The sequence below is a fragment of the Dipodomys merriami genome, unplaced genomic scaffold (assembly GCF_024711535.1).
Source record: "Dipodomys merriami isolate MVZ:Mamm:240054 unplaced genomic scaffold, mDipMer1.0.p SCAF_217, whole genome shotgun sequence".
NCBI classification, from domain to species: Eukaryota; Metazoa; Chordata; class Mammalia; order Rodentia; family Heteromyidae; genus Dipodomys; species Dipodomys merriami.
The window spans coordinates 736491-749549 of NW_027203571.1; the positions used below are offsets into that span (position 1 = coordinate 736491).

At 36.5% G+C, this 13059-nt stretch overlaps 1 pseudogene; it reads left to right on the forward strand.

The window, feature by feature from the left end:
* Positions 1-2609: 2609 nt before the first annotated feature.
* Positions 2610-2709, forward strand: LOC138834502 (U6 spliceosomal RNA; annotated as a pseudogene).
* Positions 2710-13059: the final 10350 nt, after the last annotated feature.

Genomic DNA, 13059 nt, shown 5'->3' on the forward strand with positions numbered 1-13059 from the left:
CACATCTCTGATGAGTACCCATATTCAAGACTTAAAGTCGTATTTCTTACTATGTTAGACAAGGAAAACATAAAACAACACATGATAAGGCAACTATTAGTGACATTTTAAAATGTACCTTCTTATGTGATGAAGTTTACTTTATTAGCTAATATTTGGGTTTGAAATATGGGATGCTGTTCTGTCTAACACATTTCGGGAAAGCACCTACTGAACAACGCCAATGGTGTGGGGAGGTAACATTTCTACACCTTAATGAATTGTTGAACTTGTTTGGGATTAGTGCTGGGTAAATAAATCAATTCTACTGTAACTTGCCCCCTACATTGAAAAACTTGTAATGTCACTATCATCTACTTGTCAGTGTTATTTTGGCGAATGCGATTTTTAAAAGTTTATTTGAAAAGGAATATACTTCAGAAGATTAAATGTAGGTTATCATTGGTTTGAGAATAACAATATTTTTATACGACAGAACCAAGTTTTACTGAAGTAACAGGTTTTTGAAGCACTAAGGATCTTCTCAATTAAAGTTTTTCTAAATTATATTTGACCACTAAGTCAAGATTTCCTAGCTTTGTTAGACCAATTATGGATCTACCATTCCAGGAAGTATTTTTTGGCCTACTTTTGCTGGGCTGAAATCTTTCATTAATCATTAGGAGAGGTGTATTAAAAATAATCTTGTGACATTTGCGATTTTGTTCACTCAAATGGGCTTGTCATCTGTAATTTGAAAGTTTGAATTACAGTACATTCTCTCATATTTTATGATCTCATCTTTCATTTTAAGTTGACTTACATTTCACAATAGCTTACTGCTAAATCCTCCAAGGAATTAAGGAACTGAAATATTATAGGAAATGAGAAATTGAGACGGGTCTTCAATTACTTTCTGTTGGCATGTTGCATGGGCCTAGGTGAGAAGTTTTGCTCTTGTTATCTGATGATGCAGATACCTTGAATCTGGTATCCTAGGACCCGTGGGTCCTGCAGAAGAATAATAGCTTTTAGACATCATATCAGCAAAATTTTGGTATAATCAGTAAGAATGCTTCAGAAATATGGAGAAAAACATTTTGGGACCACCGAGTTAAAACAATAAACAGAGCAGCAGAGTAAAATCCTTTATAGATTAGAGGAAAACAATACTGTGTTTTTACCATGTGAATTCAGAAGACCAAGAACACTTAGAAGGTATCAGAAGTTTATACCAAAGACATTGCATTGATACTTTTTATATTCTAATGTTCTAAACTTAATTATTTATATTCCAATCTATTTATGGGATGAATATCAATTTAGTTGTCAAATTATCATCTAATTCTAGTAAGTTTCACTGTGTGAAATTTAAGATCAGCACACATAAATAAAAATATATAAGTATATATAATATAAGAAATTATTTTTCATTGTTCTGTTGTGGTTAGGGTATCAAAGGCAACTCCGTTTTAAAGTATTGTTCCATTATCTCTCCCTCAGTTTTTGGTAGAGTTAGATCTAAAGCTTTACCATTTTGAGATTTACAGCTTAGAGGCAATAAGAAACACTGTGATTAAAACATTACCAATTTAAGGCCTAATATCGAGGAGAAACATATGGACTTGTCCAGGAGCTATGGAAATATTTGTTGATAGAAAGTCAGTTGTGTATGTTCCTGCCTGGTTGGATTGTAGACAGGCTAGGACATTAGGTAATCATGCATATGAACAATATTTTTACCTTCTTGGCTTTAGCTACTTTTGAAGTGTTTGGTTTAATAAATATAATATTTTATTTATATAATATTTATATAATAAATATAATATTTTATAATATATTATATTATAATATATTATAATATTATATATATAATATATTTTATATATAATATATGTAATAAATATAATATTTTATTTACATAATATTTATATAATAAATATAATAAATATAATATTTTCATAAAATACTTCGAATATCTGCCTTTAGCTACCAACTCATGGACAAGGTCTAAGTGACTGTAGGCTTCCCCATGAAGAGGTATATACTCATCCTCACACCTATTTTTATAAAATACCTTCTATTCTGAACAATTCGTTCTCAACTGTTCGTCTTTCTATGATCCCTTGTAACTAAGATGAGTTTTGTTCCAGTAAGACAATCTATGCAGCCATGGTAAGATATTCTGGTTGGTCTCTTCCTACATGGAAGAAGGGTAAAGGGTCAGGTAGACATTTGTACCTTTGAGACCTCATTTGGGAAATTTTAAGCTGCAGATGTATAGAAGTAACTTTTAAGAAGGCTTACTTTGAGTCCATTAGATCCACAAAGCTAACTCAGTTGATAAGTAAGTACTTGAAAAGCCATCACCTTTGGACTTAGCTATAAAGGCTTCAAAATATGATCAAATTTAAAATGAAAAAGACAAAATAGTCATTGACAGAAAAATTGCAAATGTGAGCAATCCACCAAACAATATAAGTTTTTTTCCACTATACACAGAAATTTAGAGAAATATGATCAATAACATTTTTAGGAACAATAAGGGTTCATTGTTACAAATAGGCAACCAAGGATATATGCCTGTATAAAGACTGCATCATTAACTACTTAAACTTAGAGGATACTACATGCTTTAGCAGCAGGTCTACCCAAATGACAACAATACAGAGATTCACATGGCTCTTGCACAAGGATCATATAAAAATTTGTGAAGCATTCCTTATTTTTCATTTTTCAGATGCAAGAAATAAAAAACAGTTATTAAAAAGTTGATTACAAAAATTCAAGGGTAACAACATATATAATTCATAGAATTAAAGGTTAGTTTGACATCAGTGTTTACATCTTCACCTTAGAAAGGCCTTTACATAGCATAACCTTTACAAACTTGAAATTAGATAACATTGTCATCTTATCCCAAAGAAATAAAATACTATAAGGACCTAGGAAAAAAAGGAATCTTAATTTTTTTCTATATGGAATGCAATTTAAATGGACACATTTAGTAATTAACCTATATATTATAAAACATGTAGAATTCAAAATATTATATCTAGGAGAGAAGGAAATAGATTATGGACATTATACAAACATAGATATACTTTTTTCAGAAAAGCACCAGGAATACCTTTAGTTTCTATAGTATTCATTTCCACAGATAAGTTAAAATTATTCCTGATTTTAAAAAATCACAAACTCTGCAGAAAACATTATAGATGTATATGAACAACTCTTGAATATATTTTGATATCAGTGTCAGGCAATTCACTTGGAAGAATAACATGGAATCCATGACTTTTTAAAGTAAGATATTGTTGTTACTTTGCATTGTGTAAATATTTTTAGGGACATGAAGGATGAACTGGCATTTTTGAAATTTAAGAAACTTAACCAGAATTCCGGGAAGATAGCGGAGGGGAAGCTGGAGTCTAAATAAGCTCTCGCATAGAAAGCAGTTTTAGTGTTTCTATTAACAGTCCTAAGCCAGAGAATCACACCAAGTGTGCCATCACAGGACAGAGTCAGGCCAGAGGGGAAAATCCAGGCAAGGAGACACATCTGTGCTCTTGCCAGCAGCCGCCGCGGCAACGGCAGCAGTGGTGGCGGCGATCGCAGGCATCATACCTAAGCCACAGAGAATCCAGCACGAAGGAGCCAGATGAAGCGGGTGAGCGGATTCTACTCAACACCAGCAAGAACCGATAAGGAACGGAAATCTTTATCCTGCAGTTTGCAGACCAGAGACGACCCAGGAACCAAGACTCAGTGTGAGTAGAAGCCCAATGTCCTCACTCCTTCTCAGGGAGCAGAGGAGAGAAGGCCCCCCTCCCCACCCAGTACCAGAGATCTCCATCTTGGATACCGACAAAGACCGGGGGAGCTGCCAGCTCCAACTCAGTCCTTTGAAAAAACCAGTCATTTAGCAGGTCACAAGAACTTAACGGCGGCGTGACCTGCCAGACTCAGCTCCACCCAAGGAAAAGTCACCCAGCTCAGGCGCCAGCCCTAAGAGTGGCTTTCTTCACTGGGTAATCAGAGCCAGAGGCTGCCCCTCCCTCTAGCCGCCTTGACAATCAATTGAAATTCAGTAAACAGAAATCCTGAGAATGGCTCCAGGCTGGGCTCTGTGAGTTTTTCACAAACTAGCACCCAGGAAAAGCTACTGTTTGTTGAAAGGCCTCAACTCTACCCAGAACCTAGCCTCATTACTGCATCCCCCTCTTTTGTGATTCTCAAAGCAGATCTGCCTCTTATTGAACTACCCTGGGAGGAGGATCGCAAAATCATGAGTAAAGCAGAGCATTTTTCTGCCTGTTCGAACAAACTGACATAAGAAACCAACCAAGCCACAGGACCACAAGCAGACCAGAGACTCCAACAATAGGCTGGTTACGGACACAAGGGAGATACAGGATTTTCCCCACCCCCTCCCCCAAAAATCAAAGAACTTTTCTTCTTCTTCTTCTTCTTCTCCTTCTTCTCCTCTTTCTCCTCCTTCTCCTCCTTCTCCTCCTTCTCCTCCTTCTCCTCCTTCTCCTCCTCCTTCTCCTCCTTCTCCTCCTTCTCCTCCTTCTCCTCCTTCTCCTCCTTCTCCTCCTTCTCCTCCTTCTCCTCCTTCTCCTCCTCCTTCTTCTCCTTCTTCTCCTTCTTCTCCTTCTTCTCCTTCTTCTCCTTCTTCTCCTTCTAGTTCTTCTTCTTCTTCTCCTTCTTCTTCTTCTTCTTCTTCTTCTTCTTCTTCTTCTTCTTCTTCTTCTTCTTCTTCTTCTTCTTCTTCTTCTTCTTCTTCTTCTTCTTCTTCTTCTTCTTCTTCTTCTTCTTCTTCTTCTCCTTCTTCTCCTTCTTCTCCTTCTCCTTCTTCTCCTTCTCCTTCTCCTTCTTCTCCGTCTCCTTCTCCTTCTTCCTTCTTCTCCTTCTTCTCCTTCTTCTTCTCCTTCTTCTCCTTCTTCTCCTTCTTCTTCTTCTTCTTCTTCTTCTTCTTCTTCTTCTTCTTCTTCTTCTTCTTCTTCTTCTTCTTCTTCTTCTTCTTCTTCTTCTTCTTCTTCTCCTCCTTCTCCTCCTTCTCCTTCTTCTCCTTCTTCTCCTTCTTCTCCTTCTTCTCCTTCTTCTCCTTCTTCTTCTTCTTCTTCTTCTTCTTCTTCTTCTTCTTCTTCTTCTTCTTCTTCTTCTTCTTCTTCTTCTTCTTCTTCTTCTTCTTCTTCTTCTTCTTCTTCTTCTTCTTCTTCTCCTTCTTCTCCTTCTTCTCCTTCTTCTCCTTCTTCTCCTTCTTCTCCTTCTTCTCCTTCTTCTTCTTCTTCTTCTCCTTCTTCTCCTTCTTCTCCTTCTTCTTCTTCTTCTTCTTCTTCTTCTTCTTCTTCTTCTTCTTCTTCTTCTTCTTCTTCTTCTTCTTCTTCTTCTTCTTCTTCTTCTTCTTCTTCTTCTTCTTCTTCTTCTTCTTCTTCTTCTTCTTCTTTTCTTCTTCTTCTTCTTTTAGTACTTTATATAAAATTTTTTGCTTTTCTAAAACTTATTTTAATCTTTAATTTTTGGCTTTTTTGAAGAAAAATTGTTTTCAAGTAACTTTTCTTTCCTCTTATAATTTTTATTTTAGGGATTCATGAGTGTGCGTTTTTCTTTATTTGTTTTCTTTTTCTTTTTGTCTTTTTAATTATCTTTTTGGTTTTTGTTTAGCTCTACTGAACTTCTGATCTTTTTTTCTTCCTTTCTTATCCTTTTCACCTTTTCCTCTCTTTCTTTCCTCTTTATGTGACTTTACTCTTGTCCTGCACATCCTCAGATAAACCCGTAGTTGACAATTAGACCATATCCCGCATTGTGTACACACTTACTCTACAAATTTATTTCACAATTCAAAACATCTGAGACTTAAACTCCTTAATAGAAGTACTACCTCTTTATACCTATATAATATTTTAAGCATTTTTATTTTTAAGTTTTTCACATCTCCTTTATATCCCTTCCATTCTCTCACTATATTCACGTTCTTCTCTAAATAGATTGTTTTCGTTTCTTCATAATATTTTTAATTCTTACTTTTCTATTTTTTCGGGTCTCTTTTCTCTTTTCTTTTCCCTTTCCCTTTCTTCTTTTTTTCTCTCTGTACTTTCATCCTACCCAACCAATTTCCTGCATTGAGATTAGGACTTATTTAACTCTCCCTGTGCCTCCCCATATCAATCTATTCCTATTTTTTACCCACATCTCTCCTTAATCCTAATAATTTCTGGTTTTCCAAATTCTTTGTGGTTAGTAGCCAATTAACATATAGTCGTTTGATGTCGAATAGATGTATCTGTTGAACTAGATTGTATCTGTAGACTATAAACTGTGCAAATTCAGACTTTGGTTGATGCTTGCCTTAAGAGACTGTTCTAGCACAAAACTGGTGCTATTTTCATCTCAAATGGTCAGAGTAAGCCGGAAAAACACAAGAAAAATGGCAAATCTGGGTATCTCAATTCCCAATCTTGATAATCAGGGGACAGAACAGATAATGAATAATCCAGAGGAGAGTTCCTAAATAGCTCTACAAACACTGCTGGCAAACATAATAAATGAAAAGACTGAAAACATACAAAGAACTCTGTATGAGCGTGATAGAGAGAGAAAGAGGGCAATCCAAAAGTTTATACAGGAATATCATGAGCGTGAGGAAGCCACCCTAAAACTGATACAGGATTTGCTTGAACAGCTTGAGAATACTCAAAGAGAAAGGCAGGAATAGCATGAGCAGGCTGAGAACACTCAAAGAGAACTACAGTAATCCCACAAATGGGAGGAAGCTAATCAAAGAGTAATACAGGAATTGAGAGAGCAGGAAGAGAATACACAAAGATCACTAAAAGCATTCATGGAATCCATTAACAAAGAGCTGAAGGAAGTCAGAAAAACCACAAGGGGAATGCTGAATGAAACCCAACAGAAGGAATGGGAGTCCAATCAACTAAGTAATTTGAGAATAAACACTGAACACCAAATTAAGGAAGTAAAGAAGTTCATATAAGATCTAAAAAAAAGCTTCAACAAAGAATTTGAAGACATCAAAGCTGACCAATTTGAAGGAAAAGAGATAAAAAACAAAGTAGAAAGTCTTGACAGCAGGTTAGACCTTGCAGAAGATCGAATCTCAAGGATTGAAAAGAACATAGATATTATAAAGAGCATACAACCATCCAAGACAGGAACAAGAAATATGATAGATCTATCTAACACTTGGAAGACACCATAAGAAGGCCTAATCTAAGGATAAGGTGTATAGAGGAGCACCTAAAAACAGAAGTTAATGGTCTAGGAAATTTGTTTAACAGGATCCTAGCAGAAAACTTCCCAAACATACAAAAAGATAGGCCTATTCAGATACAAGAAGCTTTTAGATCCTCAAATAGACCAGACCAGAAGAGGACATTCCACTGTCACATTATAATCGACACAGGATCAATTGAGACCAAGGAAAAGATCCTTAAAGTTGTAAAGGAGAAAAGAGTAATCTCCTATAAAGGGAAACCAATTAGAATCACCTCAGATTTCTCAGCAGACACAATCAAAGCTAGTAGAGCATGGAGTGATGTATGCCATGCCCTAAAAACAAACAACTATCAACCAAGGATACTTTACCCAGCTAAACTGTCCTTCATAACTGAAGGCCAAAGAAAAACCTTCCATAGCAAAGAAAAATTGAAACAATACATCTCCACCAAACCAGCCGTACAAAAGATTCTGAAAGATGTCCTACACATAGAAAACCAACAAGAGCCCAATAAAGGCCAAGAAACTGCATCCAAACTGAGAATCCTAGAACCACAGGAAGAACCCAGTTTTCGCAGCCACCAAGAAGTTGGATAACATGGCAGGAACTCCCAAATACCTCTCAGACCTTTCTCTTAACGTTAAAGGACTTAACTGTCCAATTAAGGCCATAGACTGTCTAGTTGGATTAAAAAACAAGACCCTTCTAGCTGCTGCTTTCAGGAGTCACATCTTGCCCATAAAAACAAACACATTTTCAAGTTTAAAAGCTGAAACAAAATTTACCAATCAAATGGCCCCCATAAAGTCAGAATAGATAAAGAAGTTCGCTAATACTAATTAAGGTATCTATACTTTTGGAGGATATTACTATTTTAAATTTCTATTCGCCAAACAATGGAGCACCCAAATTTATCCAAGAAACACTACTTTCCCTCAAAATCCACATAGATCCAAAACTATAAATTGTTGGGGATTTTAACACACGACTCTCCCCACTAGATAGATCAACTAGGCAACAACTCAACAGAAAACTGCAGATCTAAACAGCTGTATAGATCAACTAGAATGAACAGACCTCTACCGAACATTTCACCCCGCAGCATCAGAATACATGTTTTTCACAGCAGCACAAGGAAAATTTTCTAAAATAGACCACATTTTAGGCCACAAAGCAAACTTGTCTAAATTCAAAAACATTGAAGTTATACCTTGTATTCTCTCTGACCACCAGGGAATAAAATTAGAACTCAACCCCAAAAGCCACCAAAGAATGTCCGGTATCACATGGAGGCTGAACAACACACTGCTGAATCACGAGCGTGTCGTGGAAGAGATTAGAAAGGATATTCAAATATTCATGCTATTCAACAAAAATCAACACACAAATTACCAGTTCTTCTGGGACACAGCTAAGGCAAGTTTATAGCTCTGAGCTCCTACATCAATAAATTGGAGAGATCTGAAACCAACAAATTAATGACACATCTAAACCTCCTTGAAAAAGAGCAGAAACATAAACCCCAATCCTGTAGATGGAAAGAAATAATTGAAATTAAATCAGAATTAAATGAATTAGAATCCCAAAAAAAAACTATAGACAGAATCAACAAAAAAAGAGTTGGTTCTTCAAAAAATTACACAAAATTGACAGACCCTTAGCAAATCTTATCAGAAAAAGAAGAGAACACACATAACAAATAAACTCATAGATGAGAATGGAAACATCAACACGGAAAAAACCAAGAATCAGAACATTATAAGGGTATACTTCTCAAAACTTTATGCTAATAAGTTTGAGGACTTCACAGAAATGGACCTTTTCCTAGCAAATATTGACATGCCAAAACTAAACCAAGATGAGTTAAACCAGCTTAACAGGCCCATATCAAAAATTGAAATAGAAACTGCAATAAGAGACCTTTCAGCTAAGAAAATTCCCGGACCAGATGTTTTTACAGGGGAATTTTACAAGGGCTTCAAAGCAGAGCTCACACCAATACTCCTCCAACTCTTCATTGAAATTGAAAGAGAAAGTTCACTACGGAACACATTCTATGAAGTCATCATAACCCTCATCCCAAAACCAGGCAGGGACTCATCAAAGAAAGAGAACTATAGACCCATTTCTTTGATGAACCTTAATGCAAAACTTCTCAACAAAATTTTGGCCAATCAATTTCAACAATTCATCCAAAAAATCATACACCACGATCAAACAGTATTCATTTCAGGGAGGCAAAGCTGGTTCAATATACGCAAATCAATCAATATTATTCTTCACTTCAACAGGAGCAATGATAAGAACCCCATGTTTATCTCAATAGATGCAGAAAAAGCATTCGACAAGATCCAACACCCCTTTATGATGAAGGTTTTGGAAAAATGAGGAATTCATGGAACATTCCTCCATACAACAAAGGCTGTATATGAAAACCTAAACCCAGCATTATACTTCATGTTGAAAAATTGAAGCCATTTCCTCTTAACTCAGGAACAAGACAAGGATGTCCATTCTCTCCACTTCTCTTCAATCTATTATTAGAATGCCTAGCTACAGCAATAAGACAAGATGCAGACATAAATGGGATTCAAATAGGGAAAGAAGAAATCAAATTCTCCCTCTTTTCAGTTGACATTATCTTGTATTTAAAGAATCCCATAGACTCCACTCCCACATTACTCAAGGTGATTCAAAACTTTGGCAAAATAGCTGGGTATAAAATTAACTCTAAAAAATCAATGGCTTTTCTGTATGCCAACAATGAGAAAAGTGGGGCTGATTTTAGGAAAGCAACTCCATTTGTAATAGCCCCCAAAAAATAAAATACCTAGGAATTAACTTAACCATAGAAGTGAAGGGCCTCTATGATTAAAACTTTAAAAAACTTGAAAAAGGAAATCAAATCAGAGCTTAGAAAATAGAAAAAACTCCCATGCTCATGGGTTGGAAAAATTAACATCATGAAAATGGCCATACTTCCCAAGGCTATCTACAAATTCAATGAGTTACTTATCAAAATGCCAACTTCAATCTTCAAGTAAATAGAAGAGAAAATCCAAAAATTCATATGGAACAATAAGAGACCTCGAATAGCAAACACGATCCTCAACGGAAAGAACACTGCTGGAGGAATATCAATACCAAATTTTAAACTCTATTATAAAGCCATAGTAATCAAAACAGCTTGGTACTGGGAAAAGAACAGACCTCAGGAACAATGGATTAGAATTGAAAACCCAGAAATGAACCTACAGACCTATAGCCACGTAATCTTTGATAAGGGAGCTAAAACAATAGAATGGAACAAAGACAGCCTCTTCAGTAAATGGTGCTGGCAAATTTGGTTAACTACTTGTAGAAAACTAAAATTAGATCCTTATATTTCACCCTGCACCAGAATCAACTCCAAATGGATCAAAGACCTCGGAGTCAAAGCAGATTCTATGAAAACATTACAGAATGGAATAAGAGAAACCCTAGGTCTCCTTGTCGCAGGCTGAAACTTTCTTAATAGAGACCGGGAAACACAACAATGAAAGAAAGCTTGGAAAAATGGGATTGCATTAAATTGCAAAGCTTCTGCAAGGCAAAGGACATAGCTAGCAAGATCAATAGAAAGCCCTCGGATTGGGAGAATATCTTCACTAGCCATACAACGGGCAAGGGTCTCATATCTAAAATATACTTGGAACTAAAAAAATTAAATCCCCCAACAACGAATCCTCAAAGAAACAACTGCCCAATAAATAAGTGGGCTAATGACTTAAAGAGAAACTTCCCTGAAGAAGAAAGCAAGATGGCCAATAGACACATGAAGATATGCTCAACCTCCCTAGCCATAAAAGAAATGCAAATCCAATCAACATTGGGATACCACCTCACTCCAGTTAGAATGGCAAAAATCAAGAACTCTAATTACAACCGATGCTGGAGGGGAAGTGGACAGAAGGGAACCTTACTGCATTTTTGATGGGAATATAAATTTGTTCAACCACTTTGGAAATCAGTAAAGAGGTTCCTCAAAAGAATTTACATAGAGTTCCCCTTTGACCTAGTAATCCCACTTTTGGGCATTTAACCAAATGCTTACAAACAAGACCACACTTAAGCTACCATCACAACTGTGTTTATTGCAGCATTGTTTATTTACCCTATCTAAGAAATGGAACCAACCCAGATGCCCCTCAGTAGATGAATGGATCAAAAAAATGTAGTATAAATACACAGTGGAATTATATGCCTCCATCAGAAAGAATGACATTGTCCCATTTGTTAGGAAATGGAAAGACTTGGAAAAAATTATATTAAGTGAAGTAATTGATGCCCAAAGTATCATAGGTCTCATGATTTCTCTTAATTGCAATATCTAGTATATGTATGAGTCAAGCAGAAAAGTTCAGATAAGGTCATCTTAGGAAAATGAACCCTAAGATATATATTTTAAATGTTATTTTTTTCTTTTATGCATTTGTTTCTAACGCAATTATAAGATTATTTCTTTGTTGCTTTGTATGTCACTCCCCCATAATCCCTGCTTTTACTGTATTTGATGTCGGTATAATTTGTGGAGGGGATGGGGAAAAACAAATCGTTTAAATAAAGAGACAGTTGGACCTATTGCAACAATGAGAAGTACAAGTTTTCATGTCGAAAACGAACATTACATCTTGCGGGGGGAGGGTTGGGTGAGGGAGAGGGAGGATGGGTAGGGATGGGAAGTGTAAACAAAGGAGGAGGCTACAATGATTGATAAGAAATGTACTCACTATCTTGCCTATGTAATTGTAACCCCTCTGTACAGTATTTTCACAACAAAAATTAAAAAAAAAGAACAAGAGGAGAGATTCAATATCAAGAAATACAATCACATAAACAGGTAGCGACAGTAGAATTCCTAATGTTATTCCTGTATACTCCTGTGTACTCAGTTTTTTGGGTAGTATTTTTTTTGTTTTTCTGTGATTTTTTTGGTTGGTCGTGGGGCTTTAACTCTGGGCCCAGGCTCTGATCCTCAGCTTTTCAGCTTAAAGGGAGCGCTCTACCACTTGATCTACAGTGCCACTTCAGGTTTTCTGGTGGTTTATTGGAGGTTGGATTGTCACGATCTTTCCTGCCCAGCCTGGCTTTGAACATTGATCCTCAGATCTCAGCCTCCTGAGTAGCTAGGATTATACATGTGTGAAGAGCTTAAGTAACTCCGTTTTAATATGAAGCCCCTTGAGTTGTGCTGCCCTCAGAGTAACCCCCAAAGAGAGCTGTGCTGCCAAAGAGAAAAATAGTTCTCAGAAAAACCGCAGGTTACCACCAACCCTGCCCACCCTTCAGGAACAGAACAGTTGCCCAGGTATTCCAGCAGAAAAGGGAAGTGTGATCAGGGAGGACTTAAACCCCCTAACTTGTGAAATTACTTGTGTGGAAACCCCCTGAGCTTGTGAGCTTGCTTGTGTGGAAACCCCCTACAGTTGTGTGTTTAATCCTATAAAAGCTGTGCTAATTTTGAGCTTGGGGCCTCTTAGCATCACTGATTATCCAGTGTGTGGAAGACTAAGCTCAAGCTTGCAATAAGAACTCATTGATGTTTGCATTGATCATGGTCTCTGGTGGTCTGAGAGGGGGGCATCCGAAATCTGGGCACTTCACTGTGAGCCAGCAGCGCCTGCCTTGGTGGTATTGTTTTTAAATAAATCAAATAATTTATTTCCACATTTTGATGGACTAAGATATAGTTTTCAACTTATGGTGATTAGTTCAAATAACATTCTCATATAGATACTATTGAAAAATCAATGATACGTTAAGCTTATGGTCTTCAATACAGCTGTGAACACATG